At 37.1% G+C, this 6,402-nt stretch overlaps 1 pseudogene; it reads right to left on the bottom strand.

The window, feature by feature from the left end:
* The window catches only part of LOC101578651, a 20,068-nt pseudogene extending 15,472 nt beyond the window's left edge, over positions 1–4,596 (bottom strand).
* Between the last annotated feature and the right edge of the window lie 1,806 nt (positions 4,597–6,402).

The following is a 6,402-nucleotide window of genomic DNA, read 5'->3' on the forward strand; positions in this document are numbered from 1 at the left end:
CTGCTTTGCTAAGGTATTATGTGCACACTGAGAAAGAAATTGCTAGCATTACTTCATAGGGAAGCAACTTCCTAATTTCCTTGCCACTTGACAGTAAGTAAAGTATTTGGATACATACTATACTTTGCTTCACACAATAACATGAGATGACAGAAGGCGAGCTGCTCTTTTTGTGCAGGTAAACTTAGATTTCTGGTGGAAAGGTGATAAATGAGCAGATAGGAAGCTGGCATGTGAAATGTCAAATCCCTGGGGTTACGATGGTAGCTTTTATATGTCAGGAGCACCAAGATGTATTAATTTTGTTAATTAAATACAATCCTATATCTACTTGTTTACAGGTCTAGTACTTTCTTTATAACTAAAGAACTATATTGATGTTGCTTAGATATTTAGCAAATAAAACTCATGATTGATTCTTATGGCTGAGGATAAATGGCAGGAAAAAATCAAAGTAAAATCAAAAACTCCTACAAAGCAAAGTGTAAGGGCTGAATCATTCTTCAATCAAGGACACGGACAGATTGCCTTTTTTATAGTCTCTGCTTTGCGCAATTGGTAGTGAGTTTAGGAGGGTCTCAATCTACAGGTTGTTGAAAAGTAAATGTCCCTTAACAGAGAGTCATCCTGAATACATCCAGACTTTTTAAAAGGCTTCTTCAAAACATTTTAAGGGTTTTTATTACCAACAGAAAGACAGACAAGATGAAGTGCAGCTAGTGGAGCCCCCAGCTCTGGACACCAAAAACAATGCCCTTAAATGGCAGTTTGTAGCAACTGGAGATAAATTTAACAATATGTAGAGAATCTCTGCTTTAGCACTTCTAATGCTGAAGCTGGAAGCAGGAATAAAGTGCAGCCCAGGGCTTTTATCTCACCGCAGGTAGCTTAACTACTTCAGTTTTATCCAGCGTGGTCCAACAAGGCCTGACAAACTGCATCATTGTAGAGAAAGCATCTCTTGGGCCATGAAGTGTATAGACAGAAGGATTTTTTTAGTCAGTTGAAGGAATTAGGTTGTAATGCTTTAAACTAAAAGGCTTCATACCCCACATAGCTGCCTGATATCCGCTGAATCTTGGCAGGCAATAATACTTTTGAAACCGGGAAGCTATATTAAGCTATCTATCTGAAACCGGGAAGCTATGTTAAGCAGATTTTTGTGCTTGTACAAAATGCTTTATTTTTAAGCTACTTTTCTTTGTAGCAGTTCAAAATGCTTTCTTTCTCTTTTTTTAAGCCCTTGGTGTGATCAACTCTCAATCTTTATCAAAACTACTTTGCAAAAATGTCCCTACAGAGTAAGAAAATAGGTGTTCCTCTCATCAAAAGTCAATGTTTCTGAACAGAATAACCGGAAACATGTCAATTTAAGAGATTTATAAAACATGATCACCGTTCTTACAAAAACTACAATTTACCCAGAAGAGCATTAAGTACCTTACCATTGTATGGAAGTTCCAGGGGCCTGCAGAGACCACTTTTGGTTCCAGCTGGAGGTGATGAGATAAGTTTTGCAACAAGGGATGCAGAAATGGGCTGCACTAACAGAGAGGTGAGGTTTGATCGGCTTTGTCTAACGCTTCCATCTGTAGTCCAAAGAGAAAGGAAAAAGCCTGTAGTAAATGTATATTAAAAACAAAATTTCTTTGTAATAAGTATTTAGATTACGAGCTAAAAGTTTATATTTGCTGATTTGTTTACTCTTTAGTTATACTCTGCCCTCCTATTAAATGATTTGAGATACTTCCTAAAAGTTTAAACCAAATGCAAGTACATACACTTGTTTAAGACATCATTAACTCCACTGCTGCATCAAATACTATAATGGAAATAAAGGAATGAAAATCATAAATCCATAGGGGCCAGGACAATAGATAATAATAGGATTTTAGAAGTTGGAAAGTAGGCAAAGTGGTGCCAGCTAACAAAACAGATGTGAAAGTGGGTGAATTGATGTCAGCCAACAAGACAGACGTGAAAGTAGGTGAATTGGTGTCAGCCAACAAGATAGATGTGAAGAGGCCAAAAGCTCAAGGAGGAAGCCAAGAAACAATGCAGTTCGGGCTGCAGCACTGAGAAAGGCTTAGGACATGGCAAGGCCAGCTGCCTCTTTAGGTAGGGTGGGCGAAGGGAGGGGCTGGACGTGGGCGATATGATGAGGCCCTGATTGCAAATCCAGTTGGTACAGAAGGACGATGGCCAGTAGAACACCAGGCACAGGGATGTACATCCTGCGTACACCAGGATGGCATTATGATTACTGAGGCTTTTCAGATATTTAACACTCAGCATCCAATGCCTTCTCCTAAGGTGCAGCAATAGAAGTTTCATTTGTAGTCAATACGATCAAGTCAACAGAAAATATCTAAAAATTCTGAAAATCAAGAACTGTTACTACAATAAAACAATTTACCAAGTCACCCCATGTTGAAACCTGCTATTCAGTAAATTCCACCCATACAGAAAACTGGATATCCCCTTAATTTTGCCTTGGGTGAACTGTCAGCCTACAGCACCAGTGCCATAGCCCAGTGAGGATAAGAGGCGCAGTCAAGAGACTGAGGAGTGTGGCCTCCAGGGTGATGGAATTAACAGGAATTAGTGATACAGATATCTGCTGAGATTACAAGAAAACATTTACAGTAAGATCAGTGGTAGGATTTGAAAGCTTCATATATATATATATATATATATATATATATATATAATCAGAAATCTATAATTAAAAAAATTAGCTTTCAAAGTTTGTGAAAAAGAAATGCAACAGCACATTATGAATAATATTTAAATATTACTAGTAATAGATGTGCTAATTTTTAATTAAACAAGACAGCTAATTCTTTTTAGAAAAAAAGAGAAACGTGCTCAAGCCAAGTGTGTTGTACGTGGTGACTCGTCAAAGGCAAATCGGTATCTGTCCGAGTGGTGAGCCAATATAATAGATAAGACTGAACATGATGAAAGCCTCGAGGCATGTTATGAGAGAGGATGGGTAGGTAAATACAAAAATAAGTGACAGCTAAAGACGTTAAAAGGCGATCAAATATTTGCCTTAGGGGAAAAATGAGAGGCGAAAGGATAGAGGAAAGAGGGTGGGAGGTGACACTTCTATAAATTAAGCCTCAGAGAAATGATAAGTGATTAAAATAAACTATATTCTTCTGTAACTTTCAAAAAATAAACTTTAAGAAAATAAGCAGAGAAAATAATTAAAATGATATATCAGTACTCAGAGTAAAGAGAATGGCAGAAATATTCTGAATTGTGCTGAAAGAAACAATGAAAAAAAAATACTTGGCTTAAATATTCTTACTGGCTTAGATAAGGAAAGGAGCAATGAATACCTATCAGGAAGCCATTAATGCTTCAACCACGGTGTTGTATTTTCTAGAACTTTTATGTGGGAAAATAATTGCTAAAGGTTTTCTCAGAATTGAATTTGATAGGATTGCAAGAGGTAGAGTTCAATTGTGCCAGTAACCTGGTTTGGAAGGTACCGTATAAATGAAAAAATATGTGTCGGCGGTGTTTCCTTAATTTATTATCTGGAAAATCACAAGGCTAAAATGATGTTTAGCTTAGGCCTGTGGCAGCTGCGGGAGTCCTGGCTTTGAGGAAAACAATAACAAAGATTTAAGCTCAGAATCAGTTTTGTTATATGAGCACAGTGCTGGTCTCATAATTTAGTAACTCCTTTCTGTGGATACATGACACTGGGTTTTGACCACAGTGTAGTTCACTGCTTCCCAACCATTTTCATGTCTCATTACTGTGACTGGCTGTATAATTTGCTGGGCCTAGAGCAAAATGACAGTGTGGGATTGCTTGTTGAAAAAATATGAAGAATTTCACTATGGCAATAGCAGAGCATTAAATCAAGCGCAGGGCCTTTCCAAGAAGGATCTCTATGAAACTCCACAGGTCACTTGCCCACCAGCCAGACCCTGCACAATGGAGATAAAAGAGGCTCACAGTCCTATAGCCCACTGAGACAAACTGAAAAGGCTTCGCAGACATCAGGGAAGTTATTTGCAGCTAACAGTGACAGCCCTGAATCTCCTGCTCTGGGCCACACCTGGGGCCACGTGCCTCATCTCTAAGCATAGAAAAAGCCTGGCGCAGTGACTATCTCTGGAACTGTCTCCTTCGGCCATTGCCTTAGCACTTGTATTGTACGTGGGACAGCTGGATGGTGTTTATGTGCTGGCTGTTGTTCTTTAGGGATATTTGTTATAAGACATTTCTTATATAAAATGAAACAGCTTAAGTTTATGTGAATGTTGGGCATGAACATATTTCTCATACAAAATAAAAAGGCTCAATGTACTGCATGGTTTCATTGTTCCCCTATTCAAACTTTACATTTCCAACATTACTTGCTGTCATTACTCTTCACACAGCTTGTGTAGAACTTAATAAACTCTTAGATATTCTGTAATTAACACTTTTCCTCTTTTTATTTAAGTCTTTTCTTCCACTTGTAATTCTTATGTGTCACATGAATTTTATGCTTCTCAACTACACACTTGTGGCAAAACCCAACTCAAAAGCCACCTTCTGCATGAAGCTTTCGGATTCCCACAGCTTCTGCATGTTTTGGCATTGCTGGCTGTTACGGTTTATGTCTAGTCGTCCCTCCAAAGCCTCATGCAGTCATGGTGCTGGGACTTCTAGAGTTTGAGATTAATTCATAAGCAAGGCTGGGATTATGGGTCTTAAATTTGCTGGCATTATGTGTGCGAGTACTACACCCAGGCTGGGACACATAGCCTGATTGCAACTTAAGAGAGGCTAGCTTCCTCTCTGTAGCCATTGTTGCTATTATTCCTCTCTTTTGCCTTTTGCGTGGCCATGAAAGGTTGCTCTCTGCCCTGTGTTTCTGCCTTGGATCCATCTGAGTATGGACTGAAACCTCCAATAACTGTGAGCTAAGTACACCCTTCCCTCCTTCATTGTGGGTGTCTGGTGTTTGTCCCAGCAAGGAGAGAAACGTAACTGAGATATTTGCCATTTCCAACTAACATGATTACTGCTTAAAAACACTTGGTTTTCTTTACTCTTAATTTTCTTACTCAAAATATTCTAGATTTTGGAAGAACAGGAGAATGTCATCCATACTACATGCTACTGAGTGCCTAGAACATCCTCAGAAATGAAACAGGAGATAATAACTGGTGAAAAAAGAAAAGTATTCACAAAGTTTTGAAAAGTAATTCAAATGCTTCCCTCTTAGTGTTCTCCTGACTGTCGAGAAATGGAACAGGGGAAAACTAAAAAAAATTTATAATTCTACACATGAAAAGGAATCTTTATGATTCCCTCACAGCTTACTGCTACCATCCCTCAGATAATTGTTAAATAGTCTTTCAAAGTCTGTCTATCCCCATCACTGGAATGGTTAACTTTGTTCTAATATAACCTTTTGTAGAGGAAAGTATTTGGCAAACAAGATCATCTTTAAGATATATTTATCAGTCAATAAAAAAATCAATAACTGCATTTCATTCTTCCATAGAATGCCCTGTTAAGCATATAAAACAATATATTTAAAAGTTAAATATGAGTGAATCCTGAGCCATAATTGAACATAACAAAATCTTTGATTTTTTTGTACTGCATGACTAATAGACTTGCATTAGTTTTGAAGTATCTGAAGTAAGTGGTTCATTAATTTTTCACCTGTACCTTAATGGAAATTTGACAAACAGTTCCCATCTGAAAGCATATACTAGAAGCTGGATGTTATAGGACACTAAGATTAAATTATAGACAATAGGATTTAAACTATCTATTGCAAAGGAGCTAAAGGAAGAAATTAATTTTCTTACATTGTTAATAAAACTAACATGTGTATGAATTATTCAGCCGTTTTTAAGCATAGTTAAGAATTATAAAATCTATTAGAGGCTGTCATATATATATATATTATTTATGCTTAATGATTGATGCCAATTTTTATTTTAGTAGATAAATCAGATCTTTACTTTCAGCAATTACTATAAAAATCTATTAGAGATGTCAAGTATATTGTTTATGCTAATAATGATTGACACCAATTTTCATTTTAGTAGATAGTTAATTAGATCTTCACTTTCAGCAGTTGTTATAATTTTATGGTCAAAATAGTTCCATTCCATCAATATATCATTCCATGTTACAATGCCACATCTAGTATTAAAGAAGAATTTTAACAGAGAGAATCCTCAATTTAAATTTACCATTGATATATTCTTTTTAAAAAATGATCCATTTATTTGATACAAGGTCTTAATATACAGTTCAGACTCATAGGGATCCTCCTGTCTCAGCCTCCCCAACACTGGGATTACAGATGTGCACCACCTGTATGGACCCGCATGTCATGCAGTACCAGGGATCCAACTCAGGACCTGGAACTTG

This window comes from Octodon degus, unplaced genomic scaffold (genome assembly GCF_000260255.1).
Source record: "Octodon degus isolate 3935 unplaced genomic scaffold, OctDeg1.0 scaffold00055, whole genome shotgun sequence".
Taxonomy (NCBI): Eukaryota; Metazoa; Chordata; class Mammalia; order Rodentia; family Octodontidae; genus Octodon; species Octodon degus.